This window comes from Apteryx mantelli, chromosome 3, assembly GCF_036417845.1.
Source record: "Apteryx mantelli isolate bAptMan1 chromosome 3, bAptMan1.hap1, whole genome shotgun sequence".
NCBI classification, from domain to species: Eukaryota; Metazoa; Chordata; class Aves; order Apterygiformes; family Apterygidae; genus Apteryx; species Apteryx mantelli.
In genome coordinates this window covers 1,075,539-1,099,997 of record NC_089980.1, presented here as the reverse complement: position 1 = coordinate 1,099,997, position 24,459 = coordinate 1,075,539, and positions in this window count along the sequence as shown.

Sequence of the window (24,459 nt, the reverse complement as noted above, 5' to 3'; positions counted from 1 at the left end):
GAGCAAAAGCACCTTTAAACCTCAGAGATCATCCAAAGTGGGAAGCTGGGCGTGGGTGGATGAGCAAGACACTACTTGCGTAAATGTTGAATTAACATGGAAAGAAACAATTGCACCATTTCTCCTTCAGGTGACATGTGATGACTTATTTCTTTTTTTGATACACAGGGGAGGCTGACAGGGTGCACAAGGTTGCTTTCCCATTTGTAAAGGGTTGTCCTTATTGCATGAAAACATCAAGAAGTGGAAAACCCAGAGCTCAGCCTAGGCAATTTGTAGAAAGCTGAGCAGTCTTGAAGATGCCATTAGTTCTAGCTTTTGGTTTCCTTCTTGGAATAGGAAGGGAAAGAAATAGGTCTCTACCTGTTATGGGTGCAAATGAAACTTCAGAATGATGGAAAAATGCAACGTATTCCAGATGGCTGCTGGAGGCTAGTTGTCCTCGTCTCTCCAGGAGCATGCAGACCCGGCTTCCAAGCAATGACTGTTTTATACCATCAGCATAGTTCACTGTTTTCCTCTTCACTTAAAACTGGAAACAGGGGAATAAGATATGGTCACTGGCACACTTTCTGTGCCCTCTCATTTTGGTGCCAAAGAGGAATCCTGAAGGAAGTATCGTTGTTTCCTACCCTTGCAACCACAGACCAGTCTCCATCATGTTTAAATCCATCAGTGGGGACAGTCAAGCTCAAAAAGCTCAGTGGGCCCCAGGGTAAAGGTATTGTAACCAATAATTCAGAAAACAATTAAGTTTTTGGAGTCCCTCACTTATATTTAGGGCAGTCATGTATGTACATAAAGGTGTCTCTAAATTTCTGTGGCTTCCTCTCTGGAGCCAAGTTGTGGCAGTCTTTGTTTCTTTTTATTAAATATTAATTGCCTCCCTTTATGGAATGTTTATTCTTAATGCATCATTTCCTGTCTGCTTCAGTTCGGGCTCTTCTTAGAGCTTCTATGTTTGTGTTTTTCCCCCCCAAATTTCCTGGCTAAGGTTTACTGCCTAAGAACTCCAAGCTGACATCGTGAAACGTGCGTGTAGCCGGAAGCATTAAGGTAGCGCAAGATAGCTGAAATTGGGTATCTGCTAACTGTGGCTTTGCAACCCAAGTAGTAACGTCTTTAACATCTTGCTGTGTGTGTCTTACTGCTGGCCTGTACGTGATCGACTGGCCCAAGGAGGGAGCAGCGTGCGAGTGCGACTCGGAGGGGCGGATGCTCCTGGCGGAGCATCCCTCCGGGGACATCTTCCAGCACACCAAGTTATCTGTGAGGGCAAGACCCAGCCCAGCCGCCATCAGAACTGCCTTTTCTCTCCTGGGTTCCAGGAATTGACTTGAGGATGTGACGGAGATGAGCTTGAAAGTAGCTGAAACCTGCCCGAAGGAAATACGGAGGAAAAGGCAGGGCGGTAAACAAAAGCGAGGGCTTGGAAAGGGATGGGTGTTGCCCTGCCTCTGCAGCAATACGTGGAAGGAAATGAAAGGTGGAAATCCCTCCGAGGAGACAAACAGCTCTGTCTAACCCTTCCCAGCTCACGCGTCTGTCAACCGAGAGATACCCTGCTGCCAGTCCGAGCACGTTTAATCAGCTAGCTTGGGGCATGTTTGCTTCTCCCTGGTTCCTCTATAGCCTGGCTGATAGTTTGAAAAATTAATGTAGTATAATTGACCGGGAATTGATAAAGGTATGCGGTTTGACAAGATGATGAAGTTCAGCCTGCAGCAGAAGAACTATAATTAGTTCTCTGCTTTCAAATGTGTTGTTATAGTTCTTCTAATAATACTTCTGAAAGCAAATTGATCTTCCATGCATCGCCTGTCCCTGGTAAAATATAACTTGTAAGCTTCAAAACATAGAACTAGCTCTTGGGTCCTTTATTCTCACTTCCCCTTTCTTGCTGCGAGTTGCCATGAAGAGTTAAGAAACACTTGTGGTACATGAAAATTAAGTCACAGCCGTGACTGAGGGAGCTGCCATGAAAATTGCCACGCATACTTCATTATATTGATCTCAGCTCTGCAAAGATCACGGAAATTTGTGTGTGTACAGTCTTTTTCTAGCTAAAAAATTAGACCTGAGGTAACTGGCTTAAAAATGCACTTTGCACTAACTGGAGGGCGGAATTAAGTAATTTGCTGAGGATAGACTTAAACTTAGGGTTGACCTGAGGTCTTCAAGATCTTTTGAAGTCTCAGTCATTAGTGTGCTTGAAAGTGAAGTGGGTTGTCTGCAAGGGAAGCTTCCGTGCGGTTTGGTCACTGCATTGCCAACCTTAAGTGTTCAGAGTATTTACAAGTGAGATACCCTTACCCCCCTTGCAGGCAAGAGAGTGGCATAAAATTTCCTTATTTCAAAAGCTTATAATACACTGGAAGTGTCAGGTTTGGGAGCATTAGGTTATATTCTTCAGTTTGGGATGTCTTACCTTTTCCCCGCTGCCCAAGAAAGGGGGCTAGAAACTCGCTTTTAATATTTTTATTAAGGAAAATGGAGCTTCCTCTCTTGAACTGTTCAATCCTGGAGCCGAGACTTTAGGATTTCAGTGGCAAAAGAATTACGGGCCTTGTAGGTTAAACTGCTGTGACTAAGAGTGAGGCACCAACTGACAAAGGAGTTGTCCAGAGAAGGGCAAATCCTGCACTTAGAGAAGAAGGGTGGAAATTTTGTCTTGGCCCCTTGAAAATGAAAGATTCATATGAGATTTGGTTTGAGAGGTAAATCAAGGGCCATCTGTCCACTATCATGGGAAATGGAGGCATCAACTTCATCGCCACGTTGGGGTGAGATATCTCACTGTGACAAGTGTTAATGAAAACTGCTACTATCAGCATGATTCATTTGAGACAGCCATCTGGGTTTCAGTTCACGGGAAGTTCGCAAAAGCTGAATTCCAGCGCTAAAATGCCAAGTCACGATTTCGCTGTAATCCAAGAAGTCCAAGGAGCGATTTGTCCAAAAGGATGATTGGTTGCATATGCCTGAAGGGGCTAATAGGACACAGCCCTGCTTTGCTTTAACTTACAGCATCTGACACGCTGGGAGATCCCCCACGCGTCCTGGGACGCCGTGGCAAGACTTGGTCCTTGTTGCATCTTGTACTTAGGTGAGGGAAGCACCCTTCTGGGATTCCTTGCAGAAGGGATTTTGTCCTGACCTCCTAATGCCTCTTATCAGTGGTAGTGTAATTGCATACATCTAATTTATTTCGCCTTTGTGCCTAAGGGATTCTGTTTATCCCCTACCGGGAACAGGAAGGTTTTGCTTCCTCTTTGAATTCATAATTTGGCTTCTGAGGGCAGATGGAGGAGAGGAATGTGCCGTATTCCTCTGGGCTGCCCCATAGCTAGACAGTCTTGCTATAACCAGAGATGAGATGGGATCACGAGATGGGATGAGATGGCGCAGGCTGGGGAAGAGGTTTGTTCCCTGGGTGAGATGGGCAGCTCCCGGGGTTTTCTGCCTTCTGCTGCCGGCGTGGGGTGCCATCCCCCTCCTTGGAGCATCCGGGCACTCTCACCTATGTTACGTGCTGTATTTTAGAGCCCGAAGGCACTAGCTGTGCTCTGAGTCTTTTCCTGCTCTTCTTGGGGTATTTTGGTCTCTTGAGTCACTTCAGTCACGTTGAGTCCTTAGTACAGAAAACCATAATCTTTTAACAGAATTCCAAGTCCTATACTCCTATGAACCTGTTAAAGTACAGAAAAGACCAGTGCGAAGCAATCTTGCTTGAGCCACCCAAGTGAGTAACTTCTTACAAATATAAGTTTTTCAATCCAGCATCAGTACAAGAGCTCTCTCTAATGCAGCTGACTCTTCTCTCTGTCTCTTTTTTTAATGGTTTTTAATTTGCTGCTCCAGCATTTTCTGCAACACATTTATAAAAAGGATTTAATCCAAAGGCCACTGAAGTTGATGGAAGGATTTTGATATGCAAACCTTTTTCATCCTGGATAAATACGAGGTTGTCAAGCTGCTGCTTTAGCCAACTATGTTAATAAAAACATTGTTGTGCGAGTGACCTCCTAAAAGGGTACCACTTACTTACATTCCTGCAGAAATAAATCTTGCAGTGTGATTGTGTATTCTGAATGCAACATACTCTCAATTCAAAACTGTTTTATATAATCTCAAGGGCCGCATCAAAACGTTTCTGGGGATACACACATACACACACGCACAGAATTAGCAAAAAAATCATCTTACTGAGTAAACAAAAGTCTGTCAGAACTTGTTTTCACTAGTGTTACTGTTAGTGTTCACTATTTCATAGAAATACAGTTCTTCTACAACCATAGTACAAACCATCCATACTGATATCCAAAAACTGGACTTTTGTATATTAAATTATGAACATCTTAACAAAAGGAAGTAAGATGCTAAAGTGTCACTCCTCTCTGAAGTTATAAATACTTCAAGTAGCAGAAATGATTACAAAAATGGAACTTTTTACACACCTGTCTGCATTTCATTAAGAAATAACCAAAGCTCAAATTTTCTAAAATTTTTCATCAATTCAATAAACGCCGGGGGGACAGGGTTTTTTAAATAAGACTTATCATTTCTTGTCATGAAATGCTTTAAACTATTTTGACTTTTTTGTTAAGGTAGTTTCTTTGTTAATGATTTTGATGGGGTGTGCAGAGAGGCTTGCCGAGAAAAGGGCTGTTAATGTTCCACAGCAAATGGAAACAAAAGCAAACAAAGAAAAGGAAAAACAAAGTTCGGCTGTGTTTGAATAATTTTAATAACCGTTTGTCTTCTTAAATAGCTGCTTCAGTGGAGTGGTGCCTGTTTATACTAGCTGAAAAACTGGCTTCAGGCACTTTTGCAAAGAATTTGCACTTGCAGCAATGTTGCTCCTTATTCCTGCTGTATGCTTGTGTCACTGCAAGATGAGAGCATCAGCTAAGGTTTGTGCGAGAGCGATATCTCTCCAGAGAGGTTAAAACCCCCAAAGTCATGGGGATGATTTACTACGCGTGCTTTACAAACGAGGAGTCAAAGCTCTGCCTGCAGGAGCGAGCTGTGCTCTTTTAAAAGACTTGCTCCACTAAAGCGATACAATTCTCACCGCATCCCAGTTGCAAACACGATTTTCTGAATATATACTGGCAGAGTAGTTCTCATCCCACCGGAGGAGTAAGCAACAGTGGTCTAACTCCATCCGTGCATGGCGATGCCGGTATTTCACCTCCGAGCCTTGCTGTAGCCCACTGCTGGCCTAAGGGACTTGCTGAGGCCAAGAAGAATCATCTCCTGAATGTGCAGATCCAGATGCTCGGTCCAGTGGCTTAAGCACAGATCTATCCTTCTTCTTCCTCGCTTTATTCAGGTCTATTATAAGACATGCTTAACAAAAATACTCCATCTTAATATAGAAAGCAGGCCATTTATAGCGTTTTGTATACAGCTGTGTGATTTCCAGATCAGATTAAGTGCTATTTTCAAACCGGGTTGACTAGAAGAGGTGGGCGAGATGGCGTGCCTGTTAAATCTGTGCGCTATTCCGGTCGCTACGAGGGTGAAGGCATTCTCTTCGGCAATAACGTTGCTAACGGACTGATGGCGATGGAAACGTGAAAAGACGAGGCCCAGCCCTCTTCACGGGAGGGCCAGGCTTGGGAACATGTCTATATATGTCTGCAGACCACTGGCAATAGGAAATAGAGACGCCACCAAAAAATATCTAACCATAAATGGATGAAAGATAAAACTGGGTGTCCTTGGGTAGCACGAGGGAGTTCAGCCAGCCGGGGTTGCGTCTGCCTACTGGGTGAGCAAATTAGCAATGAGGGTGCAAAGCGCATTTAACCTTTCTTTAGCCTTTGGTTAGCCATAATTTGAGGTCCACAGGCTTTTTTTGGTCTCTGACAATGGCAAAAGCCAGATTTTTTTTTTTTTTTTTAAAGCACCGAAGAAGAGAGAGAGCAAAACGCTGTTTATTCCTAGGCCTCCTCTGCTTTACTCTCGATTTCACTAGAGCTTTGCTCTGAAGTGCTCCCTAGCTTTTTTTGGTGGACTTAGAAGAAACAACACTGACTGTCTAATACTCTCTTGAGGACTGTAGCTGCTCTTCTTCAACATCCGTTTGGGCACAAATTGCCCGGAGAGGATGGAGAGAGGCGGCAGGCTCAGTACTGTGTGTTTGGCTTTACCGTCAAATGCAGCATTTGCAGGCAGGCGATGGAGCAAATAGATCTGCTCTGCAGGAGAAGGGGTTTGGCTGCGGACGTGGCCAAGAGGCCTTTGCTGGCACCCTGCAGCTCTGGCAGACAGCAGTTTTGCTCCATGCTGCTTCTGAAGAACGTTTGCAGGAAGGCTGTGAAGGCTGGAGAGGCTCAAAGGTTCGCGTCAACCACGTCCAATTTGTGCCGAGGGGCTTAAAATGCTTCCAGCGTCTACCTGCCGTGTTGTCAGAGGGAATCAAGCCCTAGTTTTCGCTTTTGTCTGCTGAGCTGGAGGCAGTTTGGTGGCTCACCAGTGTGGCTACGAGGCATGTGTTTTTTGCAAGGCTGCTGTTAACCTTCTCCGAGCACGGTCTGGTTTTGCCCGAGGTGCTTCCGTTGCTGCAGCATAGATACAGAAAGCTGTGAAAGCACCGCTCGGTGCAGAAGCAAATCCTGCTCCAGGGCCCGTGACAACGTGGAAAAGGGTTGGAGCATCTCGACATCCAACCAGCTTTATACTTCAAGGTTTCACTTGATTGCTTTAGAGGAAATTCAAAGTGGATGAGAGTTGCCAGAACTGCTTTTCGTCAAAGAGTCTGCAACGTGCTGTTAGAATTATTGATGAGGGGTGGGGGGGAACAGTGATCCTTTAAAAAAAAAATGTGTATAAGTACGGGTTCTAGCCCAGCAGACTTCTGAGCGGTCACTCAGAAATGCTGAGCAGCCCCTATTCCGCCCTGCACAGCAGGCTGATAATGAAAAGCAGCTCTGGGGATCGGCCGAGAGGAATGGTATGTCTCTAGGAAGCGCGGACGTTCCCGCTAACGTGAGATATGAGCCTGGAACTAGATCAGCCGGCAGAGAAATTCCAGTCCGCTCGGATCGATTTCAGCCTCCCTCCCGGTGTGCCGAGCGGTGGAAATGATGGGCTAGCGGATGAAGGCTGCGGAGCTGGCACGCGGCGCAGCTGCAAAACCACGCTCCGCCGGAGCTAGCGCCGCGCTCTCCAGCTGCGGGTCACCGCTGCCAGGAGCTTGGGAGAGGGTTCAGAAGGGGTTACAACATGTTTTCATTAACTGGGAAGTATCGAGCTGCCGATCTGCTACCAGCAGCTAAAGGTAGTTAACAACTCCCTTGCTGTTGGAAACGCTTTCCGGCAGTAATTGCAACCGCTTTCCCCTTCCGCCACTGTGCAGCCTGAGGAGCAGGGGCAGGAGACAACCCCATCAGGAGGGCTCGTTAGTAAGACAGATGAGCCTAAAACGTGAACGTTTTTTGAGAACCACTGAGGAAAAGCATGGCAGAAAAGTATCTTGTGCATGCGTAAAAGTGTTGAGGTCATCTCCCAGGAGATTCTGTGCAGAAGGAGCTGATCTGAAAAATATACGATCTGCCCTAAATAAGAACTTCAAAATTTGCAGCATCCCAAACCAGTCCCTTTTTAAGGCTATTTATTTAGTTATACGTAGTGAATGTTTGCCTTTGGATCGCCACGGTCTGTGGAGCTCAACAGGAAACGTATGCAAACTTCCAAAAGGCAAAATTTGCTACCCAAATGCCAAACTCTCCTTGTCCCATTGAGGTTTAATAAAAAAAGCCAGCAATTTTAAAGTGATTTCAAGCGCTGTGCGGTAGTCCCTGTATTTCTCAAGCTGTCTAGACCTCAGGGTGTGTTAAGGACAGGCAGACACTTAGCAGAGGTGGATGGTGAGCTTGAGGAGTGGTGGACGGTGTGATTAAGCTCCCATGGGAATATGACGACGTGCGATGATGATGGTCCGTGCGAGGAGAAGGAACAGGAGGAGGCATGACTGGCAGCCTCGGGCATGCTGCCGAAGCAGGACAGGCACGCTCGTTTTGTCCGGGGAGAGTCACTGTGCAGCAGGGTGAAAGGAGAGCTTAACTTCAAGAAAAATGTGGCTTCCTTTCTGCTAATGAAGTTTGTCACTCAGCAGCAAAAGTAATTGGATATTTACAGCTGACAGGCAGCACGTGGAGTTGAAAGAAAGATTGGCTCGTTTCACTTTTTGCCTCCCTACCACTAGCACTGATATCTCTTCTGGGATCTGCCAAGGGCACAGTCTCTTCTATGGTACCTCCAACCAGGAATTAAATGGGGTTGTTTTTTTTCCCATTTTTTGCATTTTTTTGCAAAACCATAGCAGCATCTCCTTTCTTGGGGTACTGGGAGCGAACTTTTACTTTAGAGAGCCACAGACCACGCTTAATGCGGCCATCCACCTTTTCAGTGAGTGCCCCTGGTTGTTAGTTGAACTTCTTGTGTGCCAGCCTATCTGCAAAAAGCTGGGTCTGCTTTTTACACAGATCTTCTCGGAAGAAGTTAAAGATGTGTCACAAGCCAGCTGCTTAAGCTTTATTTCTAGTATCATCAAAGTTGGCTGAATCCAATATAAACAAGTGAGTTATCTTTAGCTAACGTTATTCAATATAAGCCTCATAATATAACCATATATAAACAGAAAGTCAAGACGAAGCCAAAGATAAGCACTGTCCATGTTAGATGGCCTCCTTTTTCTGCAGTTTTGTTTTATAAGGCACAGAGTTCAACTGGAAGTCATACTTAAGGTAGCAAAAAGTGGTCAGGGATGTTTCATTCCTTAAAGTTTAGATGCCAGCAGAAGTTCTGAATTTCAGCTCTGAATTTTTTGATTCAAAGTTCAGCAAATGCACTAGAAGAATTTGTTTTCTTTCATCCCTGTGTTTCCAGCTCATCTCCCTTAGGAATCAGGCTTTCGAGGCTATGAAAACTGCTGCTGCATCTCTTTCCTCACCAAAGAAAATTGCACTGTTACAGCTCCCGATGGGAGCCGCAAGAGAAAGTCCTGGTTCCCTGATCTGCAATGCATGCAGAGCCAGGGTCCTGATCTGACAGTCCTCTGCATGGAAATCTATATGATCCGTCATTATTTGTTGACTCCATTTGGTCACATGTGAAATATTTTGCATTGTTAGAGCTTGGGGCAGAGCAGCAGGACCTGGCTAGCAAGCGGTAAACTGCTAAGAATTTGCTAAGCTAGAAATCAATATCCATTCCCAGCCCTGTCCCCCACCCTCCGGCCCCATGGTGTGGAAGAGCAGACCTAGACCTTTCTGCAAAGCAAAGGGCGCAGACACTTGGGAAAGGCTTGATCGAGGATTTTCTCTCTTTCTCCGGGGAAAGCACAGACGGAGAGAGAAGGATGTTAGGGCCGCACGGCCGGAGAGGAGCAGGAGGGTCGCGTAAAGGGCTCTGGGGCGAGCGAGCACGGGAGCAGGCTAACGGGAATCGGAGGCATTGCCTGCAGTACGGGTAGTAACCGATGGACCCCAAAGCAAACACAGGTGAGATGCTGGAGCCCGAGCACCTGATTGCCAGGCACCAAAGGGAGCGCCCGAGGCTTCAGAGCCGTGAAAACCTGGGTGTTTGGGTATCCTGGGACCCGGGTCGCCAGCTATCGGCCCTTCCATATGGACACGGGGCAGCTCCACCGCCTGAGCCCTGCTCTGAACTCCTGCGGCTCTGTCCTGGTTTTTTAACCTCTCGTTTTTCAGTGTGAGAACTTGGGAGGAAGGTGAGCGGGTGGGGGAGAAACTTTGCTGTTGCAGAGCGGTAACCAATCCCTTTCAAAAGCCTCTTGTGAAATATTGCATTTTCTCACCTCTTAGTGTTGCCAGACGACAACCTAGGGAAACGGCCTTTGCCCACGCGCCATCTGAAGTAAAGTTACACGCTCCTTCTAGTCCGCAGATCATAGTTCTCCCTCTCCTGCATCCAAGTCATGGTTAGATTTCAAGTGCTTCACTAGCAGTCTTGGCAAAAGAAGCTTGCCTGAACCAAGACTAGATAAGCAGAGTAGAAAATACTGAACTTTTGTTTTCCCCCACATTTCAGCTTTCCTTCGGTGAGTCAACATCTCCTGTGCTCGGTACTATAGCACAAATCCCTGCCTGTTGCTCACTGCTCACGCTGGTGTTCAGTTAGACGTTACGTGGTGGTGAGGTGGGTGGTCGTGCGAGCACCAGCACAAATACCCGTTGGTCTCCACAGCCTGTGAAACAGGGCAACGTGCGCCGTAGTCGGTGTTAGCGTTCTGGAGAAGCACTTACTCTTTTAGCTATATTTTCCTTTACAATTGCATTATTAGCACGAGAATTTGCTGCAGGTCTCCAAATATGTAGAAACTTTTTTTTTTCCCCCTTCATGTCTCACTTCCTGGAATAACATGGTGCTTCAGTTTTCATTTAAAATTATTTTTATATATATATTTATTTATTTTTATATGTGTGTGTGTGTTTCTAGCCACTTTGATTGTGGAGAAATGGTCAGAAACCTGTCCCTCCTTACACTTAAGAACCCCAAAGTAAATAAAATGGATGCTAAAAAAAACATTTTTTTAAAATGATGTCAGCATGAGTCTAATGTCATAACTTTGAGCAGAAGAAGGGATGTGACTCATGACCCTCTTGAACGATTTGGTGTTATTAAACAAGCTTCTCTTTTGTATATGCTATCTGCTTTTCCTTTCATGTGTTTTCATCAGTAGCAAGGAATGAAAGGACTCAGCCTCAGACAGATAGGCTAGGTATCAGTCCACACCAGTATTTTCTTTAAGAATAATATCCAGACAGGAAACTTATGACTTTGAGTAATGGTTTTAACAAAAAATTCACATATGGCCAGACCTGTTGCAATGTGTTGTCATAAATCCCAAGCACATTATGATCTCTTGTCTGCAAACTGAGACAGATGTGCCCTCTTCTGGCAGAATTTTACAGAGATTTTCAAGGTTCATTTAGCCTGGAATTGCTAAGGTAAAAGAATTTACAGGGAGAAATGTAATTGCATTGTCCCGTTGATTTCAATGGTAGTTACATACGTAAGCTTTTGCAGGATCAGCGCCTTAAGTACATCTTCTGCATAATTTCATGAGCTAGTGTAATTAGAGAAGCCCTGGAGAGTTGCTGTTTGGGTTGGGGGTGGCACTAGTACTCCTCGTGGACTGGTGGCTGTGACAAGTGCTCCTTGCGTGCAAGCAAAGTTCTGCACCTGACCTGACAAGGCCCCGGCATCAGCTTTGGGGATCAAAATGGATACCTCCTTCGCACTGAAATTCACTGCTTTTCTCTGCAAACATTTCTGTTAGGGGGAAGTTAATTCCTCGTGCTGCAGTTTTTTGTTCCCTAATCCAGCCCCTTTATATTCCTCAGGCACTTCAAAAGCGGAAATAAAATGGCATAGCTTCATGCTTTTGGTCCGTGATGCCTTTGCTGTTCTGCAGCTCCATGGAATATTTAACCGAGTCCAGGGATTTTCCACTGAGGTGGCGGAAGCTACTATTGGTCACCTCAAACTAAAATTCTTCAGTTCTGTTCCAGGGAGATTGACTTCTATATAGGAAGCTGTGTAGCAGGATAACTTGGTAGGACTGTTTCTCGAAACCCATAGGTACGGCTGAATGTTACTTCTGCCAAGAGGGGAGAGTGAGTAAGGAATTTCTCTTGCCGTGCACAAAACCCTGCTCCTGAAGCTGAAGGGCAAAGCTTGCTTACGGACCTCCGGCATGGGGGCTGTGCAGCCTGGAGAAGAGAAGGCTGAGGGGGGATCTTTCCAACGTGTATGAGTATCTGAAGGGAGGGTGTCAAGAGGACGGGGCCAGACTCTTCTCAGTGATGCCCGGCGATAGGATGAGAGGCAACGGGCACAAACTGAAACACAGGAAGCTCCATCTGAACAGGAGAAAAAGCTTCTTCACCGTGAGGGTGACAGAGCACTGGAACAGGTTGCCCAGAGAGGTGGTGGAGTCTCCTTCTCTGGAGATATTCAAAACCCGCCTGGATGTGATCCTGTGTAATGTGCTCTCGGTGACCCTGCTTGAGCAGGGGGGTTGGACTAGATGATCTCCAGAGGTCCCTTCCAACCTCAACCCTTCTGTGATTGTGTATGGTCCAGCGCTGGCAGGGCTACACAGATGCGTTGCTGGTGTAGGAACTGAGCAGGTGTCATTCTTCGCAGCAGGGATCTCATTAGTGTTGCATTAGATATAATATAAATTCTACTTTTGTTGTCCAAAGGGCACGTTGTTTTCCTAAGGCTCTCTGGAGATGATTTAAGTTTCCTCCTAACATATCTGTAGTGCTCTGTTGACAAGACTCAGCATGAGATTTTTTCCTTTGTTGCGCTAAAGCAAAATCCTTTGAATATCCTTACCTTCCACCCCAATGGATAACACTTGCTTGTCTTTTTCTCTTCTTCTTTTTCTTTTTTAACGAGTGTATGGCCACTTGTAGGCTCTCCCTGAACTTCTGGGGGATGTATTTTGACAACGGCTTTTGTAGTTTGCAGTAGAGCAGATGGATTAAAAACTATTATGTAAAGTAGGAGGGAGGATAAAGCCAGCAGCCCTGCGCGCCATTGCCAACGTATTCGGCAATCCAGCTCGCACGGGGGCATTAAAGAGGTGCACTGAGATAAGGCTCAGGCAAATCATGCACAAGTATTGATAACCCAAGCGTGGCTTTCTGCAGGTACTGCAGCTCTGCGATTCATAGCGTTACGTCACTTTTTCCGCTCGGGTCAAGACCATTAGTTTGAAGGAGAGTAGCAGAGGCACCAAGGCTGCAGTTTCTTGCTCGAGACGGCACAGACGACTCGTGAGAGAGCTGGCCCTATGAAACACAGCTCTTCTGAGCCCTTAAACTTAGTGCTCGCTGGTCTACTTTTCCTCTCATAGCTTTCTAGGACTGATAAAGGCCGGGTTCAGCCCCTGCAGCCTAGGAACCGTGCCGGGTTCGGGGTTTCTGTTATGTCATCCTGTATCACTAGATGAGGTCGGATAAGGAGAACAGAGACTTTCGGTGTTGACAGAGTAATTGTATACGTTCCTGTTGTCTGGGCTGACGCTGTGCTCCCGATCCAAACTGTTAAGTCGTTGCTCAGACTGAATAGCCACTAAGCAAAGGACAGAAAAATGCTCCGAAACGCTAGGTGTAGGTGCTGGTTTGAGCACAGTGGAAATAAATAATATACAGTGTTTAAGATAACCCTACCCTGTTACAACAAATGTCCCCAGTTGGCTTCGTGCTTATGCTGTAAGGCTGTCATCTCTCTTTTCGTTAGTTCCCCCCTTACGTCTCACAGGAAACAGGACTGCTTTTTCTTACCTCAATTTGTCTGTTGCAAGATTAAAAGCTAACAGAGAGGGTGACAGCTTGATACAGCCTAAATGGCTGAACTTTTCGCACATTGGAGGCCAAAGTTATAATTAGCCTGCCCTTATGGCGCATCCGTTTGCTTCTTTCCTTCCCAAAATTAAATGAGATAACAGAAGCTTCAGACTATTTATGACTTTAGAGATGCGGTTAGCTAGAAATTAAGCTTTCACTTGCCTCCCGTAAATTTGCGTGAAGCTGATGGGGAAAATGCAAGAAGCTTGTTATTTTTTTTTCCTATTTGAAGAGTCCAAGATCAAATAGGAATAATGCCACTGGCAGGACACTAGAGCCCGGGCGCTGGCAGCTGCTATTTGTGGCTTTCCTTATACTGTTGAGCTCTGGTGACTTTTCTGGCAGTCCTTCAGTCTCGCAGCTGGTGGGAGGGATTCAAGAAGCTGAGAAATGCTCCAAAAACAGCAAGTTGCTAGAAGAGAAGGGAAAGATTGCACAGCATGACTGGACAGATAAGGTTCATCAGAACTTTCCTTTCATATGTATTTTTTTTTGGTCTAATTGTGTCATCAGCCAATGTGGTGAGCCAAGTTCAGGGATACAGCAACCACTCCCCAACCTCTCCCTTTTCTCATCGAAAAGAAAAAGCCCTTTAACGGGAGGGACGAGCAAACAGAGCTGTCAGGCCGGGAGAAGATCATCTGCAAGGCCGAGCAGCTGTTTGTCTGCAGGAAACGGTGTCGTTTCACAGGGCCTCTCCGAGTCTCCCGAAGATGAGGAAGGGGCAGGTGCTGCGCCGAATGGCGGCTCTGCACGGGCTGAGGGCAGGGGCATGGTCCGTGCGGGATCGGAGCGGCGGTGCTTCTCCAGCGGTCCTCCACGCGTCCCAGAGCGCTGCAGGAAGAACCAGAGCAGCCTTGAGTTAAAAGGTTTATCATCGTTCGGTAGATCCAACACCCAGCCACGCTCTGGCTTCTCCTTTCCCACGAATTTGGTGGGAAATATAAAGCAATTCCAAAATGGTTTTTGTTTTCCATGGATTCAATTTGGTCCAAGGTTTTTTTTTGTTTGTTTGTTTTTTTAACACTTTTACCACTTAAGTCTACTTTCCCCTGATTTTTTTTTAACATGTCTAAGTAACTATTAACATTTTGCTGACTGTTGTGACAGCGCGTCTTTATTATTTTAAACTCAAAGTGAGGTTAGGAAGGAAAATGTTTGATTATGTTATATATACATATATGTGTGTGTGTGTGAATATTTAAACAAAAAGGTTTTCTGATGGTAGAGGGGGAGACTTTTTTCAAGCAACTTCATTGCTTTGTGCTCTTTCAGGACACACAGGGCCATCAAAGTTTGCTCAGATGTTTGCTCCCCCTTGGGTGCTTCTTTTCCCTGCCTTTCCTCATATACTTAGGCTCATCTCTCAGCTGCTGCAAAGCTCAGTTTGTGACTTCTGCCTCCAGACAAATACCCACCCTCCCAGCTTTCTTCCCCCCAGCCCCAGCCAAAGCTTTCCTCTATGTCTCATTGAGCGTTTCAAACAAAAGCAACCATCTTCTGATTTGTCTGTGCCTGCTAATGTTCACTGCTGTTACTGCATTACTTCTTTATTGCATAAATTAACTATGAAGCATTTGGAAAATGTCATTTTGTCTTGGCCCGGTGCAGATCAAAAAGCTTGAGATGTTAAAATCACGAGGAGTCATCAATTTCTCTCGCTCGCTCGCTCACGCTGTTTAATCACGCAAACACGGGTACACGCATATACACACACAAGGTCGGCCAAGTAGTTCATCAAGGGCATCTCTGCCAAGATAATAACATGTCTTCAACCAAAACGTGTCTTTCCGCCTTGTTCTGAAGAATCCAAGAGAAACGGAGGAAGCAGCTTAACGATAAGAAAGAAAAAAAAGGGAACAAAGATTTCAAACCAAGGGGAAAGTTTATGAAAGCCTTATCAAAGCCGGTCTGTGCTGGAAATGATCGTCAGCATTGTTCAGCAGCCGTCCCCACCGTCACTGTTTGGGTTAGAAGTGCTGCCAGCCAGGGCTGGGCGTTGGGCAGCGCGCGTCTGCGCGCCGGGAGACGCTGCCGCCCCGCGTGCCTGCGGCACGGACAGACAGACGGACGCACCGCGGGGGCCGGGGAACCGCCGCCTCCCTGTTCGAGGAATTCAGCCTGAGGCACGAGGAGATCTGGGGTCTGAGCCGGTGTCAGCGCCGTGGTGAGTTCATCGGAAAGCCAGTGCCTGAATTCCCCGCGTTGTTCAGGAAATACGTGGCAAAGCCAGGAACTGAAGCCCGTTCTTCCTGAATCCGCAGGCTGGGCCCTCCGTTGTGAATCAGACGCCTAGTGCTTTGTCGAAAACATCAGATTTCAATAAACCCAGAAAGGGGAGGTGTGTGTTATGACATATTCCCCTGAGAAATGAGAACTGGTTATTCTTCTTTTCTAGAAGAATAGTGATGATGCCTTTGGCTTTCAAAGACACCCTCGACTGTGCATGAAAAAGCCCGTATGCAAACAACGCTTTGGTTTACAGGGTCTTTTCTTTGCTCCGGTGCCGCGGTTTGAGCCCGAGTTATGCTTCGCTCCTTCAAGAAAGTTTGATGCGCTTCACGCTGCCAAGCCGTATCTTGTATTTACTCGAGGAAACGGGGCTCCTCAACGTTTCAATCACAGGAGGGCAGGAGCTGCGGATTCTTTCAGCCACCCAGGGCCCTTTCAGAGATGTTGTTTGTTGAAAGGTCAGGCCTTCACGTCCATTTTATTATTCTGCTCCTCTAAATGCTTGCAATGGGATCCTGAGGTGCTTCCTCACATTTAAATAAGATGAAGGAATAATCTATTCTGATCTGATCCCCCTGCCCATCATTACCACCCTCACCTTCAAAACTGGTATGCAAGACCCAACAGACATAAAACCCTGGGGCTGGACCTCCTAGCACGAAATCCAAGGCTGCCCTTTCCACAGCAGGGCAAACAGAGAGCTAGGAATTCAATACATTTTGAGGAGGGAAAAAAAAAGATCAACAGGAAAATGCCAAGCAAGGTTTTATTTTCTTGCTGTGACTTTGACTCAGGGCAGAAACAATCCTTCCTCATTTAAAGGGCTGCTGGGTTCCTAGCTCTTCTCAGGTGATTACGTAGCAGAATCTGGACTTTGCTAAGCACTGGTGTTGAACGGGGAACAGAGCACAGGTCTTGACCCCAAGATGTTTTTAAATGTAGACGCAGAAGAAATGGACTGGGCCACACAGTAAGCAGTACGTTGAAGTAGGTTGGACAGCTAGCAGGTGGATGCACTTAAATCCTCTCCAAAGTCAAATCATTGGGAAATGCGCCTGGAGGGAAAGCATGAAGGTTCTTGACAGGAAGAAGACTTCCAGATGTAGAAGGTGGCATGGAAAAATGTCAGTAAATCTTCCTGTAATAATCAGTGAAACAAAATGGATCCAGTCCAAAGGTCAATGCAGTTGTTGCAGAGATTCCTACCGTCTTTGGATTGGGTCCATAATTAACTTAGTTTACTACTGTATTTTCAAAGAGACTAATAACCTATGGTCTGTCCCCAGCCATGACCTATTACGAAGCAAATTGTCCAAATCTTGGTGAAGTGCTCTGGCATGCTTCTTGCTTGGAGAATGCCCTGGGGAGAGGCGGTGGTGTGAGATAACCCATCTGTGAGCAGAGCGTTGGGTCAGATGTGCAGATGGATGGCTGGCATCCAAAGACACTTCCTTCTCTCCGATTCCTCGGTCTTGTGAGGGACAATCACAAGATAGGATGCGCAGCTGTGCCGGAATTACGTGAAGGACTTAGCTTCGCCTGAGTGGTGGAGAGGGCAGCTGTTTCCATCCAACATGAGCATGCAGATGTCCCGGTTGCATTCTGCCACTGAGACCATGGCAATTAGAGCTGAGACCATAAAATTAATAGCCCCATCTGTAACATTAGTTACAGCCTGCTAAAGCAATATGTAATCAGCTATGATCCCTGACGTGCTAGTACATACAGGGTTAAACGGTTTAAAGACCACAGCTTCCAGGGACACGCATAAATAAAAACACCGCATGTCCCAAATTGTGCAGGTCTCTCTGGCATTTCGCCAAGGTACCTAGATGCTTTGAAAAAAGGCCAGAATAGCGACAGAGCTGTAGAAAATCCCTGCCCTATGAACACTGATAAGAGGGCTGCTGCTACGGATGGACTCGGAGGGAAATTTTGTTCGCAAGGCCTTTCAGGGCAGTGGATAGTCAGCAGGCACAGGGTCCCCCCAGCCCCTGGTGAACTCTGAGGACCTTTGCCACCCCTTTACTCAAGCTGCTCCATTGATCTACCTCTTTCCTTGTTTTCTGGCATTTTGAGTTAAACCAAAGGTATGAACACCCACTGTTAAGGATGGTTACACTGACTTTTAAATGGCTTCTAAAAAAAAAAAAAAATCTTGTGTCAGAACTTCTGCTGAGCCATGAGTTGATACTGTTTAGGGATCAGGTCTCTGGCCTTAAAAGGCATGTTTAGTTTAATTGAGCTGTCAAGTTCCATTTTAAATCATTTTTTAAGGGTTTCCTCAGTAGTACTGCCTTGGAAAGTGGTGGTCACACCACCTCCCAGTATCATTGCGTTGCCTTTATTCTCTGCAGACAAAGTGAAGTCTACTGAGCCTCTGAATTGCTGGCTATTGTGCAATGTCTCTGGCGGAGGGCAGAGGCTAGTGTTGTCTTCCAGCAGCGATTTTGCAGGAAACCAAAGCACTCTGCATTACAATACATTATTTCCTGCAGGGAGGGACCCCTCAATACAGGAAAACATCAGCATTTTTCTGCAGTCATCACTTGTACTCTGGATGGCCCTGTTCAGTTCTGCTGCCTTATTTAGTATATGCCCCAACTGTGCAGTAAATGCCTGTCCAGTGTGGCTGGGAGCCTGCCACCCTTCGGGTTGAATCCCAGAAGCTGGCTGGCATCAAGTCAGTTTTCTTGGTGTCTCTGTGACGTTTGAAAGGCGGAGGGAAGGGAAGAGGTGGGGAGGGTTGGGGTGGGGAGGAAGGGTGTTCTCATAGCAAAGGTGTTGGGTTGGTTTACGGGGATCTAGAGTCACTTCCTCAGTTCTTGGCTGTCCAAGACTTTTCCATGAATGCTGTCAAATGACTTAGTTTCTCTGTGCTTTGGTGTGCCGTCTATAAAATGGAAACTAATCCCTTCTCCATCTCCTTAGCTCTTGGGGCCAGAAGTGCTTCTTGCCATAATAGATGCTATCCAAATATAAAGGCTCTCCTGCCTTTGGCCAGGGCCTCTAACCACCGTTGTAACAGTGCTTACTGCAACTTGCTGCTTTTGAGAAACATTAAGAAAGAATAGACTTTTTGCTTGAACTGAGCTATTGTTCCTGCTCATAATATAGCATCTTAAAATCTCAGCTGAGATCAGGACTTCGCTGTGCTCCGTGTGTGTGTGTATGTGTGCATATATGTTGTCTGGGGCTGATCTTATGGTAAACTAACAGAGAGGCTGAAGACAACGTTGTTACCCTAGTTAGTGATGGAAGAGACAAATTGCAAGGACTCGGAGTAATTTGCCAGCGACCATACAGGGAGCCGGTGGCAGAGCTGGGAATTGCAGCCAAATCGCACGAGTCGCCAGCCATCTCTGCAGCTGTAAGACCACCCCTTGCTTCCGCAGAAACATAGCTACGTTTGAGTGTAGTAGTAAAGGGCATGGGTTTTTTTTCCCCCTCTCCTCTTTTATGAAGCAGTTAGTGCTTTCTGTAAGCACAAGTTGTTTGTAACCTCCAGGGTAAGAACTTTATAAATAAAAGACAGGGACGTGGTGATTGTTCATAACATGGGCTATAAAGATAAGAGCTTGAAAGGTTAGCAAAGCCCCTTTGGGCCGTTCTCAGGCCAAATAAAGGACGTGTATTCTTTGTCCAGTGTTTGCATTCCTCGTTCCTTATCACCACGGAGCAGGAACCGCGTTTGCGGTTCCAGCGGTGCAGGGAGATGTGCAGGCTGCCCGGGCTGCTCCTGCCCAGCTCTTCAACCCGCGCGGAAGGAGGCTAGGCATCCCTGAAGTGGCTCGGGACTGCGCGCCTGCCTTTCACCCCCGCTCCCTTCATCTCCGTTTTTAGCTGCCCGCGCGGAAATATGACCTGTTTGACAAAAAACACAGCTCACCCGCTTTGGGAAACCGGCTGGAGGTCTCAGACAAGAAGGACTCCAGCACAGAGGCAGCTGCGTCATGGCTCTTCTTGAAAAACCTTGATCGCTCTTCTCTGTCACTGTGGAAAAGGTGATCAGCATAGTAAACGGAAGAACTCTTATCCTAGTTTTCATTTGTCCGTGATTCAAAAATACTCTCATTGGCCTGTAAAAGTATCAATCCAAGTCTAAGAGCTTCAAAAAATCAAGGATTCTTTCCACTAAATCTGCCAGGTGGCTTCTGTTCGTGTAGTAAAGCCACATTATACTAATAGCAGTGACTTAGCATGCATGTATCCTATAAAACACATCTGCACCAAGTAATGCTTGCTATGTTTTTTTCCCTATCTTATGTGAACCATGTTCGTTCTGATGTGGTGTTTTGAGTGTGTATTTTGTTTTGAAAATCTGACTTAAAAATTATTTTGGTTCTTTTTTGAAGTACCCTTAAACCTTTGTGTCTGTCATTTAAATACAATTTTTTTGTTACACGTTTTCCAGTTACATGAAGGGAAAAAAAATAGTGTTTCCATAAAGCATGGACTCCTCATGATGTTTATTCTTTCAAAATATCGAATCTAAGTGCTGATGGGTGCCCACACTCTGTATGGTCCCATACTATAGCTTCTTCAAGTCAAAGGTTGCAAAGATTCCTATCAATTTTGAAGGATTTGAGGATTTGGAGATGCTGGAACCATTCCCAACAAAAAAGGTATCTGAGCATGACACTTATCATGTATTCATTTCCAAATTCACTTTATTCTTATTCACCCGTGGCACTTACTGAGCCTCTCTCATCCATGATACCATGACTGCTTGTAGACTTTGGAAGAAAATGTTAGTATTTAGGGGCTGAAATTCAATTTGCCAAGTGGAGGCGCAGGTCCCTGTCATGCCAGATCCTGAGCCATAGATAGGGAGCAGACACCGGAGGTCCTGATCGTCTTTGTGATCATGAGTGAGCATGGGAGGAAAGACAGAGCTGCTCTCTACTGCCCGAAAGGCGCCTCCTCGGAGAACTGCTTCCCACTCCCTACTGCTTCTAGGGCAACGTGCGTATGCAGATGTGTTGGCAAAGCCGTTCTTCATTGCTCAGGCATGAGAGACGGAAAAAATGTTGAAGACATCAATTTTACCTTCATATTGGTGGGACTCGTTGCATCAGGGTCTTGTCTGACTCTAATCTCAGCTGACTTGACCAGCGGAGTTGTTGCTTCTTTTTCTGGGAGACTTTCCTCAGTGCAACTCCATTAAAATGAATACAGCGGAGGCTCAGCCAGAATGTCTTTTACTGACTATGTGAGGTCAGAGAGCAGCAGGTTGAGAAGGACCTTGTTCGGAAAGAGATTCCTTGGAAATTAATTAGACTGCTTGGGGAGGCTTCTGAAAATGAGAGTTATGGGAACCTGTCTGCCCGCGATAACGGTCTAAGCTTCATTGCTCAGCTAGCTCAGCTCCAGTTTACTGTGCTGTATCTCCTTGGTGCATAAGAAGGTGAGTGTTTGCTTAGGGAAGTAATTAACATTCCAGCGAAGGGTTCCCCGAAGGTTCAGAGTCTGCCAGGCTCGATAACGCCGGGTAAGACCCAGCTCAGAGAGTTGTCACCACGTCTTCAGTGGATTTGAGGAAGGAACAGCTTGGCTTGAGTTAACTTAGCAGAATGTGACCTGAAAGGAATAAAAGAATGATCCAGATAGATAGAAAACTGGTGCCTTTTATAAGGAATGTTTGTGTGGATCCTCGTAGCCCAGGTCTAACAACCTGCACTAGCAAAGCGTTGGGTGCATCCCTTTCCACTCTTCTGCCTCCTACCAGGGAAACTGCAGGACCGTTTGCTGAACCCCGTCAGGTATGGAGCTGCTCCCTGATTGGAACTACTGCAAAGAGCGGCTGGGGTTGTTGGAAAGGCAGTCCTCTGGGTGAGGAAGTACAGGCCATGAGGAAATCCAATTCGAAGCAGAAATTTCAGCTCTAAAAAGGTTTTTTTGTTGTTTTTGTTTTTTTTAGTGTGTAAATAGCTATTTATTTGGTGCTGCTCTGCACTAAGAGAGAATTGCTCAGCTCTAAAGTCCATTTAAGTTAGTGGAAAGTCTTCCCTTGACTTTGGATCAGGCTCCAATTAATTTTGCTTAGCCTCTGTGCTGAACTGCCAAAAGCAAAAAGCAGAGACGAAAATGCTTACTCGGGGATTTAAAACAAAGGCACTTTATCTCTTTTACAGCACTATTTATTTGTGTCCCAACAGGCAGGCTCCTCCTCTGCGCTATGATAAACATGTGTCTTATAGGCATCCGTTGTTTGATTCGCTTACAGTGGGAATCGTTGATTAACAGTGTCTTGGGCTGAGGTCAGTGGCATTTTTGTTCTGTTGTACGACTACATCCTGAGAACACTGGCACCAAGCAAAAAATGTAAACACTGTCTCAAGCGGAACGAGTAAGATCTATTGGGCTCCAGTCTCCATCTCCAGAAATACTGGTGTCATTATTATTTCCAAATCACCTGTTGATTAATCTTATTTTAAAGGATTCAGACATTTATGGGACAGAGAAATGTCTTGCCTCTACTTTGGAAATGGGAACCTGAGGCAAATCCTTGGCTGGTGGAAGCCAGTGGAGTTGCAGGTATTTGTACCAGCAGGGATCCATGAGGCTTCACAGGTCTGGGAGTGATGGCGTTTCTCAGCCATGCAAGCTGCGCTGTAGGAAGTGCTTTCCTCTTCCAGAAGAGTTGGTTCCCCTTCCAGGAGGAAAAGAGGAGCTGTGGAGGAGAGCTTTGCTGGGGCGCCCATTTGGGCCCACGCACCTCCTCTGCAGAGGTGAAGTCTTGGATGGAGATCCCACTTTCCAGGAGAGAGAGCCTGGCAGTTGCCATACTACCCTGGAGCATAGGCAGCGGGACCTGGATCTCCCCTGGTGTCTCAGATTTCTTCTGTGACCGTGGCTGAGAGGCTGTGGTTATTTCTGTGTCCCCAAACCCACTGAGGAACTTCAGTTTCTGAAGGAAAAATGGGAAGCATGGGCAGAGCAAGTGGATACCTGCACCGCAAGCATGTCCTCCAGTTGAGTTGCTGTAGGCGGTCTTCAGACGTCCTTTGTGCTCCCAGTAATTTCTGCTGATGTCTTGATATTTATGCACCGTCTCATCGTCTCCGTCCATGTCTCAACCTAATGTTTTCATCTTTGCATTGCTAATTAGCTGTCTACGGAGGGAAATGGGTTCCTCTCTATGCTACATCGCATTGCACAGTTTCTGAAGCTTTCAGAGCTCATTTTCATGCCCTCCCCCAATCTGAAATAGCCCGAGCTTGTTAATTTGGGGACTTTGCTATGCAGATTGCTTTTCCTTTGCCTCACAGAGGACATGGAAGAGGATTAGGCAGCAGTGATTCGTGATTCTGCAGGCGTTTAGAGAGTCAGAACATATTAGTTATGTTGTTGCTAAGTTATTGATCCCTTTTTCTAATAATGTATGCTTGAAGCATGGTCAAGAGTTTTGATGGACATTCATGCATTCATTGCAGATCAGTAAATAAATACAGATTGATTAGAGTAGAGCCCTGAGGCTGTGCTTCCTTATTCACATTACAGTAACTGAGGATGAAGAGAAGATAAAGAGGACTTGTGGAGAGTGTCATTATAACTGAGACTTCTGCAAGACTTATTCTACCGGCAGGATAGCGTGAAGGCCTCCGATCTAGAGATGTGGAAGCCAGAAGCTCCCCCTTTCAACAGTTTAATTTTTTCCATATTTTAGTGATACATCAACAGGTCAAAAATACATTTGCATATCTTATATCAGTTGACTCTACAGTGAGATTACATTAGTATCATTTAAATGTGAAGTATTTATGCTGTTTCATTGCACTGCCTTTTATGTTCTAGCTAAATAATGCCTAACTGCACCTATTTCTCTTTTTTATAATTTGGTGTGGATCAATATGAAATCTTGCAGACATTTCAGTTTTCCCCCCTTCCACAATATCTGCCATGCTTGTTTTCCCCGGGAGTTGAACGTTGTTAGTCTGTCTGCAGCGGGCTTTTGGGTTGAGGGCTTTTGTATCAGAACAGTTGCACTGATTTTTTTCCATTGTGCTTGCACAATTACGGTAGAAAAAAAGAGGGCTTAAAGCAGGAGCTTCCTTCCCTTATAGAGACAATATTCGCTGGACCTGCCGGTTGTAATTGCATGCATGTTTTCAGGACTGCGGCGATTTAGTGGGATAGCGTGAATGAGGGAATGTTTGCGTGTCAAAAGCGATGCAATATTTTGTGCGAGGGAGATGCGCGTTCTCTGGAGAGCAGTCATCAGCTCTTGCAAACGGAGAGCCAAAGCGTGGGCGCTCGTGGCTCCTCGGTAGCGGCGTGGGGGTGCACCCGGGGCGCAAAGCAGGAATCCCCTCGCAGGCTGCCCCGGCGGCCGCCGCACGCCGCGCTGAGAAGGGCAGGGGCTGCTTCCGCGACTCGCACGAGCCCGCGTGACGGCGTGGCACGGGGTGGGGGGGGGACGGGAGAGCACGCCGGCCAGCCCGCTCTGCGAGATGCGCTGGAAACGCTGGAGCGGGCGCCAGGGGTGGCCGCGGGACGGACACCGCCGATAAGCATCTGGATCCTGCAATTGTTATCCGAAAAGGAGTAGCAGGAGGAGAAAGGTGGGGAAGAATAAAAGACCCGTCCCAGTCCTGCAGCCCTCTCGGAACAACGAGGGCAGAGCAGGGCCGAGTCTGCTCTGACAGAGCGGCCAAGGAAAAACCCACGTGCTCGTTGCTGTTATAGCTGCCTCCCGAGCGACAGCAAAATTCCCGCTTGACTCCCAGTGCTCGCACAGGTTTTCTTGCGGTGGAATTGTATTGTTTTTCCTTTCCATCATATTTGTACAAAGCATAAACTTCCAGCTGCAACTTTTTATTTCATCCTTTGA